Consider the following 19,917-nt stretch of genomic DNA (forward strand, 5'->3'; position numbering starts at 1 on the left):
CGACCAGATAACCTGGAGATGTTGCAACATTTCAGTGAATTACATGAGACGATACTTGAGTTCTGGGACTCGTCCGATACGCCATATGTGAATAAAAACAAACGGAACACAGCATTCGACACACTGTTCAATGTGTTTAAAATAACTTAATTCGAATGCAAATTATGAAGGTGTGAGGAAGATAATAAATACCTTGCGCTCCAATTATTATCGGAAGGAATTATTAAAGAAGATAATAGCGTCGAAGAGCTAAGGAACTGGCACAGATGATAAATACAAATCATCATCATGGCTGTACCTTTGATTGAAGTTCTGACTGATATGTACATCTATTATTTATCAGGCAGTACATCTCACTTGACAATAATTGTGTGTCAGAGGAAGAACAATGTTTTTTATTGGGTTATTTTACGACGCTGTATCAACATCTGAGGTTATTTAGCGTCTGAATGATATGAAGGTGATAATGCCAGTGAAATGAGTCCAGGGTCCAACACCCAAAGTTACCCAGCAAACAATGTTTTTATACATCTGAAGTCTGATTAGTGTAATATGTAGCTAATCGGCGATGTATGCAATGGAGGGTAAAAGGAAATGGCCACCCTACCCCATTATCTCCTGGCCTGGTAGCCTCATAAGTGGTGCCACGTTTTCTGTACTTCAGCCGTGGAGAAAATGTGATTGTGCGCCGAGCCACTGTGTAACCTGCAACGTGCATAGCAGCTATGGACGGAGGCGGACACCCGAAGGGGAAGTGAAGCAACGGATTTCATTTTCCTTAAGTCAAGCACTTAAATATAATTTTATGCAGTATAAGGTTACAAACTAATGTTTAGTACGCATATTGTCAGTTCAGTGTCCATAATTTTCGCAAATAGAAGGATGGCAGTTTGTGAGATATGGTGTTGGAAAACATTTCTCAAGGTCTATCATAATTGTTCTTTTTACGGTACTGTACTCTCGAGATGCCTTTTTATCATTATCCTTTTCTGTGTAACGTAGATCTGCTTCTGTAAGGAGTTTGTTGTAATCCATTTGTATTATTTGCTTCTCTTCTTTAATCTCGGTTTCTTTAAGTTTTGTTAGAAACATATCACGGCATTGACTTACAATAATAAAGCAACAGCATTACCAACGCAAAAATTCTTCAGGGGGAAAGTATTGTATAATGGACTTACAACAATTTTCTCGTAAGTAAACAAATTGTTCCAGGAGTAAAATCTTGTAAGAGGACTTACCATACTTTTCTCTAATACATGAAGGAATGGAAGCAACACATTAATTACCTTTGTAATAAATTACGTAAAATAGTATATTATTTTGTTTTATTGAGGAATTACTTGTCAATAAGTTTATTACGTAAAATATATTTAACTTTATTTCAATCGGTAATTATGTATGGAATTATAGGATGGGGTAGCTCATTTAAATCCAATTTTAATCCACTTTATTTACTACAAAAGAAAATAATTAAAATATGTCTTCATAAACCTATTGATCTTCCATCTCAAAATTTGTTTCTAGACTTTAATGTACGTATCGTAAGACAAATTTGTTATATTGTATTAATCAAATTCATACATAAAAATCGAAATAATTTTGAATTGTATTCTCATAGTTATGAAACAAAAGGTATGAATTCTTTAAGATTGTTTGAACCAAAATGCAACATTGTTACAGCATTTAATCTTAGTAGTCTAGTAATTTAGGTCCAAGAATATATAACAAATTTATATTTAAATATCCTAATCTTGTCAATTCGAATAGTTCTAGTATTAAATTTAAAAAGTTATGTATGGATTTTATAAAAATTGAAAAATTGTAAATTTAAATTTATACACGTATACTATAATTGCAAATTGTATTGTATAATTATTAATTATAATTGTATTGTATAATTATTAATTTCAATTCAGGAATCCGCCCCTGAGCACGAGTTCTACTCTTTCAGGGGCGAGCTAAAGTTTCTCTGTATATTTTATATTTTATGTTACGATTAGTAGCAAAATAATAAATAAATAAATAAATAAATACTGCTCAACAGTTTCACATATGCTATCTTCATAATGCCTTGATTTTGAGATACAATGCTTTTCCCCTACAAAGACACCGCAATCATTAAGCGTCTGGTGGACTTAACTAAAAATTGAAAAATTTTGGACTTAACGTCAGTTTACCTCTGAACTACAGATATTATATTCGCTGGAATGTGTGCACATATGGAAACGAAATGTGCGCAAGAGAATAACTGGCAACTGTTGCTTGCCTCTCATTATTCCTGCGCAGTTGCAAAAGCACAGGGACATAATTTTATTTTTACTTCAATTTTTATTGTACCTCATTTTTTTAATATACTTCACTCCCACCCCTTCTACTAATGAAGTTCAACCGTCCTCCACACAGATCCAAGACCGCATATAGTCATAGTAGCCTTACGATCATAGTAAACAGTACGTTCCAAAAATATGTTCGCGTTTTCCAGTGACGAAAGAGCTTTCAATATTGAATCATTTTCGCACAGGTACTGTCGTCCATTTGCCTATGTCGTATCCCGGTTTCCCCCACCAGCTTTTATTCACCAGCTAGTGGCTGGGCTGTCTTAGCTCCTTTCTGAGAACATTAATTTCTGTTAGGAATTGGACGTCTACGTAATATTATACAACTGTTTAAAATAACTTACATAAAAGAGCCTCGTTAAGTAATTAACTGTCACGTGATTTCCTCCCTTTCTACGACCCTACGACATAACCACTTGGACGGACAGTAGATAGCATGTCTGAGTAATTTTATCTTTTCGGATCGGGCAGAAGTGAAGATTGAATTTACAGTACGTAAGGTACTCTTTTATAGAGTACAGTAGGTACAGAATTATTTCAACATGAGTTACTAGTACAAAGGACGAAACTGGTAATTGGGATTAGGTACAATAGTCTATAGTGCGATAATATGCATGTTAGAACTGAAGCCTGTATCGAAATGAACGGCCATATTATCATTATTTTTCAATTTCACTTCATTCTCTATATTGGACGCTAATGTGCTGTAGACAGTATAATATACACTGCATAATGATACGTCCACATGGACAGCTCAGTTCGTGAGTAAAAACACTCATTGTTAATACAGTACTGTATTTTGATTAAGCAAAAACCTAATGAAAGTAATCAAACTCAAAATCGCGATATTTCCTAGTTTACGTAAATGGATGAACTACATTTCTTCCCTCCTATACCTAGTAAAGTGATTTGTTTGTATATTACGCCAGTATCATTGTACTCCAGTCGTGGAAGGGAGTAGCAAACGGCGTTGATCCAGAGGTATAGCCAAGTTAATATTAAAAATGTTAGTAAAAATAAAATGATGCCCCTGTAGAAATGCCTCTTAAGAGTATGGATTAGTGTCCTGCAATGTTCGAACAAGAGAGAGACAACCAAGACATTACGGCTTGGTCTTATTTCATATGAAATACTAATCACAAGATCTGTGCTAAAGTTCTTAAGCGGTCGAAACATGAAGTGATGGGAATGTATGACAGCGAATATTTTTGTAACCAGATCGAACACACACGACAGGCCTCCTTCTGCAGAGCGAACATCGGCGAATATCGAACTTCACTATACTCGACAAACTTGAACCGAACATAGCGCCTGTAACGCAAGACGCTATACTTGTTTTTTTTTTTTTTTAAAGATGGGACATGACAGGAGCGTTGCGATCGGAAAAACAACTGAATATCACATAGCGTGGTAGGCCTGTTGCTATGGTAACAACGGTTGAGTTGCCAAACTTACAGGTCCCACATGGCAAGTGTTTAATAGCTCTCTTGGAAACATTTATTGTGCACACAATGTTAGCATTGGTACGTTTCGTCTTTGATTCTCCGTCGATTTTTGTATTTTTTTCTTACCTTCGCGTCAATTGTCAATGAATGTTTTAACGTCAGCCATCTTAACGACAATTGCTAGCTTCCATCAGCTGGCAGCTGGTAGTCCATGTTGGCAACATGGTAATGTAGTTCCAAGCTCGGCCGCTTAACTGTCATGTCCCATCTTTCAAAAAAACAAGTATAGTATAGATTCATCTGGAGTCACCTTCGAAAAGCCAACTAGTCAAAAAAAAAGTCAATTCTTCAATTAGAATGGAAACACATTTTTCTGAGGTTCCTCAAACATGTTCTGACTTTATCTCGATTATGTCTGAGTGCATGTGCGTGTATGACTAGTGTTGGAATCTTGAGGTCACGATAATTTACTATCAAAGTAATTAGCGAATGTTGTTTTTACTTCTTGTTTAAGGTTTTCATTGAACTGTCTGGTTCTACTTAGAATTACGATTTTTTTAATAGAAATCAGAAATTTATATACTTAACCACAATGATTTCCACATAAGGCTGAGTTAAAGTGATATATTATTATACAGTCCATTAGAACTTGGAACACATAACTTAATTGCAAGGCTAAATATATTATTTTTAGCAACATAGTCTATGTAGCTGAAGATTATGAATAATACGTAACTGTATTACTAACTCTTCAATATTTTTAAATTCTGTACTTGAAACAAAATAAAGTTCTCGAGATACAGACAACATCTAGAAAAGGAGAATAGGCCTACTTCTTTGTAGGCTACACCTCACATTATTCTTATTCCAATGCAGAACAGTAGAACCCCGATTATCCGTCACCCTATTAACCGATTGGATGATTATCCGACTGTCTATTTCTCGCTCTTTTTTTCCTTCAGAAATAAATAACTTATATAAAGTACTGTTTTGTATATCATATTAGTAGCATAGTCTAGTATATATAGTCACGAAACTCAATACGTAGGGAATATGCATCCATAGATAGTTGCTAGCCACTAGGATCGCTACTATCGCCTCATTACATACAATACGAAATAGTACCGACACAGTCTATTGTTCCTAATACTCTCACAACTCAAGCTTCGTGACTGTATATACCGTACTAGACTACGTTTGTAGGTTCTACATTATGTTTTTGCTATAGTGTTTTATTACAAGCCTTTATCGTTACACAGCATTGTCTACTGTTCGAATTAGCGTTCTATAATATAACTTGTATATAAAATGTCTTCCATGGACGTTAACAGAAAACGTGTTGTGCTAAGTATCGAAAAAATGGAAATAATTGAATGGTTTGAGAAAGAAAAAGTGTGGCTCATCTCGCATCAGAATACGAGATTGGAGTTAGAACTGCGCGATTTAATAAAAAAAAAACAAGGATAAAGAGTAAAATAGTAATATACGTTACAAGAGCGGTATGTTGACGTTTTCATGGTCGAGGAAAAGATTGAAAAAGCGAAACGTAGTTGAGCTTTTTTAATTTCCGAGAACATGAAAACAAACATACCGCTCGTGTATCGTACATTATTTTGTGCGAAGATCGTTTATTACATACCTGAAAGACGAATTTCTAATTAGTTGCAATGAAATCTCCATGTTGGTTTCTGTTTAATGACGCCAACTTCGGAACACCAAAATATCTTTCTTCAACATTGTTGCTGTAAAATGTTTTCTGTGTTTACTATACTGCAGCAGGCCGTGATATGTCTGTCTTTTTTTCCCCCAGTCTATAAATGCGAACTTAAAACAAACGGTAAGGTTATGTAATGATTTATTTTTCATTTTAATATTTTAACAATATTATTTATATAACATATTGCAGTAATAACATCGGCATCTGGAATCTCGTTGATTTTTTCACGGCTGCCTTAATGTTACTTGTATCAGGAATGCAATAAGTTTCGTGGAGTATTAGACTTTACTTAATTTTTGCAAATATTTAAAAACAATAATTAACATTGCAATTTAGGTGAAATTGCAGTGGTAAGTTTCCAATTTATAATTATTACTATGTTAAACGTCTCTAAAAATAATGTTAAAAGCCTAAAGCAGTAAAATGAATGTCGCGCTTAAGCGGTAAGAAGAGGGAAATTGTTATGTGTGTTACGTTGGGAATACTGAATGTGGTATTTCACACTTACCGCGTATTGGTTCTGTGCGGAAAACAAGCAAATACGCACGATCTCGCACAAAAGTATGTAAATAAACAACATGAGTCCTCCTTTATTCCTATCTTTCCTAAGACAGTCATTACAAAGGGCTTCCTTATCCTTTAAAAACCTGTCGTTTATAACCAGATTTAAATTAGTGAACTTCTGATCCACTACATAGTGAGTTAAATACAAGACCATGGAGGAAATTACAAAATCTTCCATGGTACGGATTATCCGATTTTTTCGATTAACCGTTCAGTCCATCCTTTTCATTACCACGGATAATAGAGGTTCTACTGTATCTAGTATTGAAACAACATTATCTCCCCTGCGGTGGCTGAGTGGCCAGAACTCCAGCTTGTCAAGCATGCGTTCCGGATTCGAGTTCCGGTCAGGTCTACAAAGCGGGAGACTATAATGTTGTCGGAATGGAATTTCGGGAGGGGGACATTATGACTCAACACAGCGACCTTTCAAGATCTATTGCGCTAGCCCTCGCGCATTCCTAAACCCACACCGGCTGACTACAATAAGGTACGCTGTGTACCCAGATTTCGAGCAGAGAACCCCACTCGTCCCTAGCCGGCGTTCGGCGAATGATGATGAAATTATGGAATGATTTAGATGCTTAATATGGGGATACGAAAAAAAACCCGAGAGAAACTTCAATTGCGATCTTGTCCGCCGTAAGTGTCACTATGGATTTTTCAATGAAAAACTCCAGACCTGACCAGGACTCGAACGCGGACCGTCTGCGTGACAAGCTGAAGATCTGACCACTGAGCCACCGCAGGAAATCTAATATTTTATTATTTTCATTTTATGTATTTTCATGGCGATCTCAAGTAAGAACACGGATGTAAAATTTCCATGTAACTCTTCGTCGCTTGTCAAAATTTTAGCAACATAAAAACAAACCAGCCATTCAACCTGTTTTATATTTCAATATGAAAACAGCATATGAAGTCGGGAGGCCACATTCTGTATACAGTAGTGCACATGCAGTCACATTGTCGTTCCGAATCAGCTGTTTTTGGGTCGCGCGTTTCGGTCCGGTACACATAACATAACCACAGTTGCAGCTTTCTGCTGCTTGCTGCTGAACCAGCCTGCCTACCTTTGGAAAGTTTAGTTCACAGTGAACGAGCGGGTGTTTAAACCATAACGTTGGCACTATGAGTCCTTCCCGTTGAATAGTGTCTGTCGGCTGTCTACACCAACGAGTTGGTCTACACGACAGTTGGAACATAACCTATCACGTAAAGTGTGCTAAGTGATAAACGTGAAAATATTTGATCCTCATAAAAAATCGGTAGAGTATTTTAAACTATTCGCCGGTTGTGACAAGTACTGTATGGCTCACCCTCAGTTCTGTGGTAACAATTTGGTGAATCGAGTTGTGGTTTCAGTGAATGATAGTGTTTTTTAATACATCGTTTTGGAGCATTAGTTACAACATAATAAATGTGTGTTTTTTAATAATACGTGAGGTGCTGTGACATAACAGTTAATTTTAATGATGAAGAAAAGACGAAGAACTAACTTAAGCCAATCATCATCATCTACAGAAAAAAACTGATCGAGCTATTACCTTGTAACGCGCGCTGTTTTATCGGCGTTGGGAATATCGGATAAGTTTTCTATGCCTGACCTGAGGGCAACTGTACTGAAAAACACAGTCAACAAAGAGGTAAGTTCGAACTTTTGAATTTATGAAGCAATGATGACTCTGAAGCTTGTGGGATGTAAGGCGGATTTAGTTTATGAGATCCTTAAAAATAGTTTTAGGCTTATAAATCAATGGCATAGAATGTAATAAAACAGTTATTGCATATATTATAACGCTATATAATTTGTATATTTTTTTAAATTTACAATAGATGTGCGTACAAGCTAATTTTGAATTCAAGTTTTGTTTAATATACGAATAATTATGACTTCTTTCGTCACAATGTCGCCGTAGATATTATTTTTTTAATCTCTTTCACGTTTTTAAATTCATTTCTCCTCAAGTTGTTTAAAAAGCATTGTTAATACAATTATTATCCATTTTACACGGGCCTACACAATAGGTTACAATCAACCAAATTATTATTTTGGGATTAATAGGCCTTAGATATATGAATTTGGATGTAACACATTTTTGTATTTTTCAAGCAACTCTTTTCCATTTTTTGTTCGAGTTTGACTAATAATTTAAATGTAAGGGAAATATTGTTATGTAGGCCTAGATCTACAATTCACACGGAATTCTATTTGACGCTTGGACCCAGGCAGCCAACTTGTCTGCCTTGCGGCCAACAATCTCAAATACGAAGAGTGAAAGACATTTCTACAGTGGAAATTTATAAATACGTAAGGTGAAAATTCCATGCGTGGAATTTGTTGCGCATTGCTACATTTATTGTATTTTTAGTTAGCAGGTTATTTTTACGGCGCTTTATCAACATCTTAAGTTATAAAGGGCCGTATTCATAGACATTTTTAGCGCGGGTTTTCGGTGGATTATCAGCGTTTTTCGTATTCATAAAGCGATAGGATATGATTTGAATTCTGTACTAGTAACCAGTGGATAGCCGAGGCTAGCTTAGTACGCTCGTAGCGCGTGCTGCGAAATGTCTATGAATAGCACCCTTAGCGTCTGAATGAGATGAAGGTGATAATGCCGGTGAAATGAGTCCGGGGTCCAGCACCGAAAGTTACCAAGCATTTACTCATATTGGGTTGAGGAAAATCCCCGGAAAAACCTCAACCAGGTAACTTGCCTCGACCGGGAATCGAACCCGAACCATCTGGTTTCGCAGCCAGACGCGCTAACCGTCACTCCACAGGTGTGGACTTGTAATTTTATATAACACAGTAAATTCAAGGGAAGAGAGAACAGGAATGGCATGGTGGAGACTAGGTATCTGGAGGCTCAAGAAGAAGAGAGGGAACGTAGAGAAGGATAAATGTCCTTTGTGTGGACTAGCGGAAGACGCAATGCATATTGCGTTAAAGTGTCAGGCAACGAAAGATTTGAGAAACGGTTGAGCGGATAAAAAATTTATACAAATAGATGCTATAGTAGCTTATAAAAAATGAATGAACCCCTAAACGCCAGCAATCTGCATAAATTAGGAAAATTTCTTTTTAGAGTTAAAATTAGATGGGAAGAGAAAGTCAAAGCTCTAACGGAGATGGAATTATAAATGTTCAATAGTCGGACACGATAGGAAACTACGAAGAGGAGTCAGTGAAGTTAACAGAATAATTTTTAAGAGATTGAGTATAGAAATAAAAAAGTTAAAGTAAGAGTTTTAAATACAAGAGCTATTACTTATTATTAGTTATTATTATTATTATTATTATTATTATTATTATTATTATTATTATGCTGTATAGAGGATACTTATAGATTCAATATGTAATAGTTTTTTTGTAATATTTGTATAGAGAGTGATGGCGGATTAAGAACTGGAACACATTTAATCCACCATGACTTGAACAAATATTGATGCAATAAATAAATAAATAAATAAATAAATAAATAAATAAATAAATAAATAAATAAATAAATAAATAAATAAATAAATAAATAAAACACAGTCGACATAATGACGACTCAGAATTTGTGTAGTTTTTCAGGCTGAAATGCATCGTTCTCGGTCTTTATAAAAATGAAAACACTTTTCAACATCAATTACTATTTCACATTGAAAGCATTGCAATATCTTGGGGATACCATTGCGTAAATGAAAATGGCTATTTTGACAAACATATATTGTCGAATACTGTATTAATAAAACTATGTCTTACAGAATCAAAAGTACTAAAACGCTTGATGTAGTAGTAGTAGTAGTAGTAGTAGTAGTAGTAGTAGTAGTAGTAGTAGTAGTAGTAGTAGTAGTAGTAGTAGTAGTAGTAGTAGAAGTAGTAGTAGTAGTATTGAGTGGTTAGGGGCGGCCCTTCAGCACGTCGGCTCGACAGTGGCCTAATGTGCACCCCGAATATGGGATGAATGAGATTGAGGTGTACTAGCCCACCGGCCGCATGAGACCCCTCACCCGCCCATCCAACGGGCCCCCTACACCCCCCGCCTTAAGTATACGCCAAAACGACTAAGCAGCACAGGATCCATTCCGACAGTCCTTCTAAGGTGTCAAAGCGCCCTCGGAAGTAACAGAGATATTACGACAGGCTCAGAACCCAGAGACGGTTGCGGAGAGGACGCCCTCTACCGCAAGCGGACGAAGACATGTCTTGACTTGAATATATCTATGGAATGAGATGAAGAACATACATGATATGAAATCTAAATTCTTTTACTATACGGGAGGGGAAAACCACGAAAAAACCGCAGTCAGGTTGGTTGGTCCGGGGATCGAACTGCGGACCTCCCGAATGCGAGTCTTATGCCCATGCGAAACGCATGAGCCACCTCGTTCGGTACTGTGACTCTACTCATGTGACAGCCTCTACTTCACTCGTGTGTTTGTTCTACAGTTGTAGGTAGTGTATGTCAGTGTAAAAAATACGAATGCAGTGAAGACTGAGAACAATTTATGTAAGATATTAGCTTAGTTTTTATAGGATGACCATGACGAGATAAAACAAATCCCGTTAGATGTTATGACATGACCAGATGAAAAATCACTCCAGGTATAACAGATAAACATATACATATAATGACTCCAGATGCAGTGACCAGATGAAATTCCCGCCATTCCCTGATCACGGATCCGAGCTCCTCTAGAGCTCTAGGCAGGCTTGTCATATGTACGACTGTAGTCACAGTCTAGTATATACAGTCGCGAAGCTCAATACGTAGTAAATATGCAGACATTAGATAGTTGCTCACCACTAATCGCTAATATCGCCTCATTACAGGCAATGCAAAATAGTACTGTCACAGTCTATTGTTTCTAGCACCCTCAAAAGTCAAGCTTCGTGACTGTATATACAGGGTTGGGCAGATAAAACCGGCCCGTGTTATGACATTGATAGGTACTAATGATTTGAAACACACTTCAAATGGAATGAAAATAAAATGCATTTACCTTCATAATACATGTTGGAAGTGCCCTCCATCTGCATCTAGACACTTCTGTGCACGTTTTAACAGGTTCATGAAAATACGTGTCAATTCCTCATGGGTGATACTGCGGATGCAATTCCTGATATTATCCTTGAGATCATCAATGGTATGGGGATTCTGTTCGTACACTTTTCCCTTCAAGTACCCCCATAAATAAAAATCACATGTTGACAAATCTGGTGACCGCGGTGACCATAAGTTTTTGCTCACAGTCCTTTCTTCAGTGAACATCTGATGAATACGGGCAAGTGACCTCTCAGATGTGTGACATGTTGCCCCATCTTGTTGAAAGAAGCAGTAATTATTTTCCTCTTCTGTCAGCTGGGGTTATAATTCCTCCAAGAAGGTCAAGTAGACAGTGTGTTGACCGTGGTGTCGAAGAAGATTGGACCGACAATGAGTTTCGCAGTCATAGCGCACCACACACCGATCTTTTGGTCGTGCAGGAGTTGCTCGAACAATAGGTTAGGATTTTGAGTCGCCCAATACCTGCTGTTCTGGGAGTTTACATATCCCGATAGATGAAACCAAGCCTCATCACTCATGATGAACATCAGCGGGTCCAAATGACCATCTGCAACCATGTCCAACAACCAGCGGCAGAAATTTACACGTTTATCTCTATCGGGTTCTTTCAATTGTTGTACAGCTGTCACTCGGTACGGTTTGAATTTCAAACACTTCAACACACGTCCGCAAGTTCTCCTACTCACATGAACCTGTTGAGCCAATCTCGTGGTAGACTTTCGAAGACTCCTAGTCATAAGTTCATTAATTCGCGCCATAAGTTGAGGAGTCCGGACAGAAGGAGTTCTGTTCCTTGTTACATTTTTTTATGGATCCAGTCGTACGCCATTTTCACACCAAATCTTGAATGCTGCTTTCTGCTGGTACTGAGCGAAGCGGATATTTGTCTCTGAATAATTGTTGTGTTTCCTTAATAGAGCTGGTCTGTACGTACACCTCCACAATGAATATTCGCTCTGATATTGAATAAGTCATCCTTATTTAAAAAACAACTCTTTACATGTGTTTAGAACGTCTGACTTTTAAACAGCAACCAGAAGAGGTTATAAGCAACAACAATGACACAAAACACGAGGAAGATACAGTATAGCCAACATAATTACATTAGAACGTCTGACTTTTAAACAGCAACCAGAAGAGGTTATAAGCAACAATGGCGCAACAACAATGACACAAAACACGCGGAAGATACAGTATAGCCAACATAATTACATTTCAAGAAAAAGAAAGAAAAGAAATCAATACCCTACATAATTTATTTTCCAAATCATATGACATGAGATGGAGCAGCTTTTATCTGCCCAACCCTGTAGTAGACTGTGCTGTAGTCGGACGCATACGACTATTTTGACTAATTGTATGAGGTACGACCGAACTCCATATCGTACGCAATTTTGTTCGACTATTTTAATGAAGGAACAAAATTATTTTGAAACTTATAATGCTGGTGTAAAATTAAAATGAAATTAATTGTTAATTCGTCCCTTTTTAGACAAGTTTTCTTCATTCAGTTTGTCGTTGACTAATATGAAAAAAAAAAAAAACATGCTTTAAAGGAACAAGAGATGCTTTGAAATCGATATGGTGACTATGCTTGCCATGCAAGTCATAATTTGTCATCTTCGGATCTAGGTTTCGTTGTACTGCACGGTTATGTCAAAATGTGAGTTCAGAGATCTGCTAACTTCCTTATAGTACATTCGGCAATGGAAGTCTTTTATCAAAAATAATCTCACCAGACGTTTTGATTTATCCAGAGAAAATCAAAACTCGAGTGGGATTTAATTGACTATTACACGATTAGAAGAGTAGATCAGAAGAAATAAAGTACTTTAATACAATAAAATATTAATTGACTTACTAAAATTCTATTTCACTAATGTTAGCTTTACCAAAACGTTTGAACGGAGCCGCCATTTTTCAGTTGACTGTCTATGCGGTAAACAAATGACGATTGAAAAGCATGTTTTGTAATACCGTAAAGAATTTGCAGTTTGAAATGTTGGCAAACAAGGAAACAAATGGACCACTGGCGTGGCTCAGTCGGTTAAGGCGCTTGCCTGCCGGTCTGAAGTTGCGCTCGGGCGCGGTTTCGATCCCTGCTTGGATTGATTACCTGGTTGGGTTATTCCGAGGTTTTCCCCAACCGTAAGGTGAATGCCAGGTAACCTATGGTGAATCCTCGGCCTCATCTCGCCAAATAACATCACCAATCTCATCGACGCTAAATGACCTAATAGTTGATACAGCGTCGTTAAATAAGCAAGTAAAAAAAAAAGAAGCAAATGGTAGAGAGGTGATAAAAACAGAAGAAATATAGTACTCTAACACAATAAAATAGATATTAAAATTCTATTTCACTAATGTTACTTCACCAAAACATTTGAACGAGCCGCCATTTTCAGTCGACTATCTATGCGGGAAACAAATGACGATCGCAAAGCATGTTTTATAATACCGTAAAGAATTTGCAGTTTGAAATGTTGGCAAACAAAGAAACAAGTGCTAGGGAAATGATAGAATTGTGTGATAAGCAGCCATGATTGGTTGAAAAACGTTCTTTCGTATTGTTTTATTGGTCAAAAGTAGTATGACGTAGTAGGATTAAGTAGTCTATATTATAGCCGATTTTAGTCGACTGCAAGTGGATTAATTTGACATAATTATCAGCTAAAGCATTGATTGATGTTAAATATCTGCCGTCGCGCTGGCCAAAGAAGTTTCTGCTGACTTTCAGTATAATGATGTTGTTTCTGACCAAGCGATCTCATGCATGCTTTTCGGAGTTGACAATGTTGATGAAGAAATGGTGATTTGTTTGAATGTTGAATGTCATTGTGGATGTGAATAATAATTAGTAATATTCTTAATATGAACAAAAATTTGCTGATGTAAAGGCCTATGAACCACTTTTTTTTTGTACACACTATCTAGTCCTGCTATCTACAAAAATAGTGAGGTGAGAAATATACGACAATTTTATGCTGAAGTACGACTTTTTCATAAGTTGGTATGACGGTTGTGTTTCCTTAATCTGGCAACCCTGACTCTAGGCCAAGAGGGCCCTAGCCCTCTTGCTCTAGGCTCCTTTAGTCCCTAGTCTCTCACTCTAACTGCAGAAGCACCTCTGATCCGACAAAATACGAGGACTGTACATTGCAAAGTATTTCATCATTCATTATACAGGAAAAGTGCACAAAATATATACTTGAGACCATTGTTTGCATGCCGGATTGAGTTTACGACTAATTCATTGATAACGCGAGTTGAATTTAGCCGTAAAGCAGGGCTTTTAATGATTCAAGAGTTCATTACTCTCCGTTCTATCGCAGGCCAATGCACTTCACAAGCCAGCCAGGTTACTTGAGACCAAGATACGTTATCGGGGTGCGCTACGGTTGCCAGGTTGCCAGGTTTTTGCCAGAAAAAACGAAAGATTTGTCAAGAAATATTTACTTTATTACACTGAATAGAACACTATTCTCACCCCTTCAATTGTCCATTTATTCTTCATTAGTGTAAAACCCTTTCTACAATGGTATTAGAAGCTGGAATGCTAGTATAAACCTTAATTATGACTTTATTTATGACTGAAACACTTTCTTTAGAAGCTTTAGAAAAAATTAGTCACCAAACGTTACTTCCTTGATAATGATTACTTTCTAATGAAACAATCATAATCTCACAACATTTCAGACACAGTTCACTAAGGTTCGTTCACAAATTCTTAAAGTATCAATAATAATAATAATTTTTTATTTTTAGTAGGTTATTTTACGACGCTTTATCAACAGCTTAGGTTATTTAGCGTCTGAATGAGATGAAGGTGATAATGCCGGTGAAATGAGCCCGGGGTCCTGCACCGAAAATTACCCAGCATTTGCTCATATTGGGTTGAGGGAAAACCCTGGAAAAAACCTCAACCGGGTAACTTGCCCCGACCGGGAAATAATAATAATAATAATAATAATAATAATAATAATAATAATAATAATAATAATAATAATTTCTCACAAAGAAAGGGAGACATCTGCCTACCATTCAGTTTCAGATTACAAACATACAAGAATTTAATTTAATTAACATGAAAACTGTACTAATTTGGAAACTAGTACTACCAACTATAAAATTGCTATAAAATTTTGATACATTCACATTAATATGTAGAAATCAAATGAGTATTTAGTATAAGTATAGAATTGTAGACAAATACTATCTATAATCTATAATCTATATCATGCTGCAGTATACCTAGAGATTTAAAATAAATTAGTATTATTTAAAGCAACTTCCCCGAGCTCCGAAAAGAAGACCCTTTACCTCCCATGCATGTATAGGTATATTATAGCTCTCACTGAAGTGGGGGATGCATGGACAATAAATTGCCTCCTTTTCGCCGCTCACTTGTGTTGCTGTTGTATGTGCTGCTCCATTCTCACGGTGGGATCCAGAAAGACCTCTTTCCCTCTTCCTGTCGATCGCTACAAAATCAGCTCGTCGGTGGCTGTTATCGGTAGAAACGCAATGGACTTCTTCATACACCTCCTATTTAGCTTCCAATAGGGTTGTAGAAATAGATAAAAGCACACGGTGGTGACGGGAGTTACGGAGTTCTCCCTTAGGGCAAAACCCTAGTACAGGCCTGCAGAACACGCAAGTAGGGGCAATATGACGTCAGCCTCACTCCACTTCTTTTGGGGATGATCGACTTCCGAGTAGAGTTGTTTACATTCTCTGCCCGTGCAAAGGTCCATCAGTGGCGGCGTGTAATTTTCAAAAAGGATTGTAATAAATTCATTGTATTTATAATGCGTTATCTCGTTTCAAGATTTACAATTATGCTAGATTTCCTGTCGGTAGTTTCTTTGAGATTTCTTGGCACCTAACCTGGTTTAGATTTTCGAAAACTTTCCTCCTATCATCACCTACGGAAACATAAATTTATAGCATTTAAGTAATGAACCTTGAAAGTCACTATTAATTTCAATTCAAAATGAACACAACGAGTGACGTCTTTAATTTAACAGCATATGAATAAATAATCAATATACAGTTCGTAATAATGAACATATCCGAAAGTTTGTGCATTCCATAATTCTTAATATGGGCTTTGTTGAAATGTGGTTTAATATTGAAATGACGAGTAGAAATAAACTGGATGGGACACAGTAAGCAAGCAATTCTTTCGTCTTCAACAACATATAATCTTATTCCCATTTCCCTTGGAAGTAGAATTTCTTCACGCGTTTAGATTTTGCCATGTTCTAGTTTTCTTTAAACTGCAGTACGCCTATTGTGTATTTATTTATTTATTTTTTATTTCTTTATTTATTTGGCTGGAGTGCGTTACAATGTTGAATGACAGTATTGATATCCGGTCATACAGCTATCACTCACTTATCAACGTATAATTTATTTATCGTCCTGTTACTAGTAAAACCAGTTAAGACCAGTAACGCAAGTTTTGTAAAACAGGAATTAAAACTTCATTAATGCACGAAAAATCATAATAAATTCTTCAAATAAAGTAATTGGTTTGTTGCCTGTATGCAACATTTCGGACTTATTTAATTTAGTAGAATACAGAGCACGGAAAGACAAATCGGTGAGTGGTGAGTGTACTTAACTTATTTTGTGCGAGATCGTGCGTATTTGCTTGGTTTCCGCACAAAACCAATCCGCGGAAAGTCTAAAATTCCACATTCAGTATTCGCAACCTAACACACAAAACAATTTCCCTCTTCTTACCGCTTAAGTGACATATTGATTTTACTGCTTTAGGCTTTTAACATATTATTTTTAGAGACGTTCAATATAGTAATAATTATAAATTGGAAACTTACCACTGCAATTTCACCAAAATTACACTGTTAATTATTGTTTTTAAATATTTGCAAAAATCATTACATAACCTTACCGTTTGTTTTAAGTTTGCATTTATAGACGGGGGGAAAAAAACAGAAGTATATCACGGCCTGCTGGAGTATAGTAAACACAGAAAACATTTTAAAGCAACAATGTTGAAGATAGATATTTTTGTCTTACAAATTTGCCGTCATTGAACAGAAACCAGGATGGAGATTTCAGTGCAACTAATTAGAAATTCCTCTTTCAGGTATGTAATAAACGATCTTCGCACAAAATAATGTACGATACACGAGCGGTATGTTTTCTTTCAATTCTCGGAAATTAAAAAAGCTCAACTACGTTTCGCTTTTTAAAACTTTTCCTCGAACATGAAAACTTCAACATACCGCTCTTGTAACGCATATTACTATTACACAAAAAGTGGACTTAATCAGCTTTACTAATAATAGGACAATACATATATATGTATATGTAAATAGGTAGACTTTCTTACATTATATGCACACATAGGCTACATTTTAAAATTTATTTTACATGTCTTTTAACTTATTTATTTCCCTCGTTCATTTTTCTCTTACTTTCCAAATGTATATTCCTAAGAATTTTATTATCTGTTCATTTGTAATTCTTGATAGCATATTGTATAGGCCTACCTGCCGCCGCGAGAATGAATGTTGATGCAGCCGAAAGTAACTAGAACGCCATAACCACACTGGTAGAAAAGGTGGGTGGGGAAAGAAGGGGTAGTAAGCAGTCGCTCTGAGGAGCTTCAGTTCTGCAGGTCTATCCTAGTACATGGCCAAGGGTCTCGATGTCTTTACAGCCAGGCTGTCATATTTTTTTGGAATATCTTAGATGGAATGTACCGTAACACGTTGCATTTCACATTGCATATTTGGATTAATATGAACTTATAATTTTATATACGAGTATATTAAAAATGAGTTATATTATAGTAATTGTGTAGATACATTCCTAGATCTATTATGAAACATAAAGATAAATATTAAAACTACAGTTTACATAGCTGATTATGAAAAATAAAGGATAGGCCTACTTAAATTTATTTCCAAGCATCCTAATTTTCGTTACATTGTATATAAAAAAATTATCTGCATTGTACTACATCCGGTATCTTATTTTGTAGTTTTATAACCAGTTTTATATGAATTCCCGGCCTTTCGTATATTGCAGATGACAACGAGCTGGAATTCGAGGAAACGGAAAGATACTTACATTATTTCCTTCAGTTGAAACTAAAATAGATTGCTAATGTATTTTACAGCATTGCCACACTCCAAACCATCAGTTGCATAACCAAGAAGTTAGTTTCTCCTTATCCGCGTTGCATTTCCTTGTTATCACAAGCTGTAAATGCACGACACCAATAAAATAAAAATTATGATCCGCATTATAATAATGAGGACACCATATCATTGTTATTATTCTTTTTTTCTCAGAGTTTCTTCGTCCGGAATTCAGATCAGAGAGACAATCTGACATCTAATTTCAGAATATTTGTTACTCTACAGTGTCAATTCCACTGATATCCATTAAAACGTACCTTTGTTTTGGGAATACTTTCTTTCGGATCAAGGTTCAATTTCTCTTTATACTTATTCCAGTGTTGTTTATAGTTCACACGCTGTTATGACTAAAGGGATACTTTTCAGACGCAAATCAAGATTTCAGGTATAACTCCCTGTAAAGTTGATTTGAATAATTTCGAGGAAAAATTGTTCCGGGGCCGGGCATCGAACCCGGGACCTTTGGTTTAACGTACCAACGCTCTACCACTGAGTTAGTGTGCACTCGAGGTTGGTTGCTTGACGGTTGTCAGCCCACTTTGAGGTCTGTGGATGTTATGTTTTATTTAACGACGCTCGCAACTGCAGAGGTTATATCAGCGTCGCTGGATGTGCCGGAATTTTGAGGTCTGTGGATATACAGGGAAAAATTGGATCGGTGTAGGGTAGAGTGCCCGGGTAGCTCAGTGGTAGAGCGTTGGTACGTTAAACCAAAGGTCCCGGGTTCGATGGCCGGCCCCGGAACAATTTTTCCTCGAAATTATTCAAATCACCTTTACAGGGAGTTATACCTGAAATCTTGATTTGCATAATACACGTCACTGTTCGTTAACAGAAAACCACAATTTAAGTCACACGGAGTTAGTGTGCACGCGAGGTTGGTTGCTTGACGGTTGTCAGCCCACTTTGAGGTCTGTGGATATACAGGGAAAAATTGGATCGGTGTCGGATAGAGTTCCCGGGTAGCTCAGTGGTAGAGCGTTGGTACGTTAAACCAAAGGTCCCGGGTTCGATACCCGGCCCCGGAACAATTTTTCCTCGAAATTATTCTACTTTTCAGACATTCATGCTTGTATTACGTATTTTCGACCTACAACTTGGAAAATGTGTAACACTTTTATAAGATTGAGTTCGTAATGTTGGCAGCACAGTCTAGTATATACAGTCACGAAGCTCAATACGTAGTAAATATGCATCCATAGATAGTTGCTAACCACTAGGATCGCTACTATCGCCTCATTACAGACAATGCGAAATAGTACCTGCACAATCTATTGCTCCTAGTACCCTCACAACTCAAGCTTCGTGACTGTATATACTAGACCAGGCATGTCAATTGATGCCCACAGGAGCAAGAGCGCGCTTTAGAGCCCAGGAGTGCCTGAGCACTTTACAGCGGAAAGGAAAGAGACAGACGAAAGAGGTGGCATATGCCGCTTGGTCGTTTAGCAGCCTTACAGAATGTTTTCGTAAATCTAATATACCGTATATACGTATTACTGAAGATAGTGTATTGAAATTTTTGAAAATATTCCCATGGAAATTGTTTGTAAGGAAATGAATTAACAAAGCAACTACTGTTATATAATAAGCAAAAGATACGTGCCCATGTGTTGTACA

At 36.7% G+C, this 19,917-nt stretch overlaps 1 non-coding gene across 1 annotated transcript; it reads left to right on the forward strand.

The window, feature by feature from the left end:
- Window positions 1–19,253: 19,253 nt before the first annotated feature.
- On the forward strand, window positions 19,254–19,325 carry TRNAN-GUU (transfer RNA asparagine (anticodon GUU)). Its single transcript has one exon. It is a non-coding gene; the product is annotated as a tRNA-Asn (tRNA).
- The last annotated feature ends 592 nt before the right edge of the window (window positions 19,326–19,917 follow it).

The sequence above is a fragment of the Periplaneta americana genome, chromosome 12 (genome assembly GCF_040183065.1).
Source record: "Periplaneta americana isolate PAMFEO1 chromosome 12, P.americana_PAMFEO1_priV1, whole genome shotgun sequence".
Lineage (NCBI taxonomy): Eukaryota > Metazoa > Arthropoda > Insecta > Blattodea > Blattidae > Periplaneta > Periplaneta americana.